The sequence below is a fragment of the Ursus maritimus genome, unplaced genomic scaffold (genome assembly GCF_017311325.1).
Source record: "Ursus maritimus isolate PB19 unplaced genomic scaffold, ASM1731132v1 scaffold_10, whole genome shotgun sequence".
In the NCBI taxonomy this organism is placed as follows: domain Eukaryota; kingdom Metazoa; phylum Chordata; class Mammalia; order Carnivora; family Ursidae; genus Ursus; species Ursus maritimus.
This window is the reverse complement of record NW_024423344.1, coordinates 7,710,406-7,711,927: the sequence shown is the minus strand read 5'-3', so window position 1 is coordinate 7,711,927 and position 1,522 is coordinate 7,710,406. Positions and strand designations below refer to the sequence as shown.

Sequence of the window (1,522 nt, the reverse complement as noted above, 5' to 3'; positions counted from 1 at the left end):
GCAGGCATGAAACCGGCCAAAGGCTCCATTTGTTTTTATACCACAGACTTCTTCAAGGATCTGGTCTTTCAATAGGAATGATAAATAGCTTTATAGAAAAAAAAATCCTCATAAAGAAGGGGGATTTATTCTGATTACTTGCAACCAGTCATCTTCTTAAGCAGAGCAGTGCACAGACTCACCAAGGCTCTGAAATGGAGGTGAGGGGGCCTGGGAGGAAGGGCCTGGGACGGGCAGGAGTCCTCGGGCCTGTGCCCACCCGGCTTGGCTGGAGGAGCTGGGGGCTGGTCAGGACACCGTGTGCTCAGAGGGCCGGCCAGCTGTCTGTCCTCCACAGAAAAAGCTGCCAAGTTGGGCTGTTTGGGTTTAAAAATTCCTGGTGCGGACAGGGAATCCTTGTAGGGAAACGTCGAAAAAAATTGTGGAAATGGGGAAGGAGAATGAGAGCTGTTGGGCAAGAGCTTCCATGTAAAGATAAAATTTGAGAAAAAAAGAGGAAAAAAAGTCTCTTAAATGGTTGTGAGGGTTCTAGGGAGGAAATGAAAGGTGGCTGGGACGTGGAGGTGACTGTCAGATGGTGGCCTCCACCCTGAGCTCCTCCCTGCTCTGTGGCTCCTGGGGGCCTCCCTCTGAGCGGGAGTCTAAGCCTCTGGCGAAGACAGAGCTGGGGCTGCCCTTGGCGTCGGGGTAGAGGCTGTTGTCTGCGGAGGGGCCGTTGGTTGAGTTGGGCACTGACCTCGCCTTCTCTGGTGCGCGGACTTGCTGCTCCCGAGGGGTACCCTGCTGTTTGAGGTCATCAGGGTCTCACTGGTGTGTGTGGCTTTTCCTTCGCGTATCCTGGATGTGCTCTGTGGCTTTGTCCAGGCCTTGGGCCCGGGATGCCTTCTCTCCGCGGGGTGATGGGACCAAGTGTGCAAACTGTGAAAGCTGTCTTAATGTGCTCTCTATGTTTTCATTCGGGTGCATTAGGATGAGCCTATTTGTCAGCTGCAGACTGAAACCTCGGTTGCTCTTCGTTGCTCTCCACCTCGATGTCATGTCATCCTTATCGCTCATTTCCTAGGGCTCCCTCCCCCGGAGGGGGAGGATGTCGCCTCACTGACAACAACAAGCCTGGTCCCCCACACACTCATTCACTCTCTCTCTCTCTCTCTCTCACACACACACACACACAAAACATGGGCAAGAACCACCTCCTCACTCCAGTCAACAAATACTTATGAAGTGCCTACTGTGTGCAGACTCTGGGCCCATTCAGGCTCTTCTCTTTGAGTTTCCTGGTCCCCGCTCAATGGACACTGGACAAAATCTCCCATCCTTGAAAGGCCCGTGCTCCTCTCTGGGGTCCTGGGGTGACCAGGAAGGCTTTGACCAGTTAGCAGAGGAGAGCAAGAGACTAAGGCTTCCCATTCCTGTGGGCACCTCTCTCTGCTCAAAAGCTGGAAACCTCTGATATGGACATTTCTTGCTCCAGGGCAGTTCTCTGCTCCTAAGAACCGAGAAGGCTGGTGACCAGGAGATG

At 53.4% G+C, this 1,522-nt stretch overlaps 1 pseudogene; it reads right to left on the bottom strand.

The window, feature by feature from the left end:
• Positions 1-570: 570 nt before the first annotated feature.
• On the bottom strand, positions 571-1,056 carry LOC103664400 (annotated as a pseudogene).
• Positions 1,057-1,522: the final 466 nt, after the last annotated feature.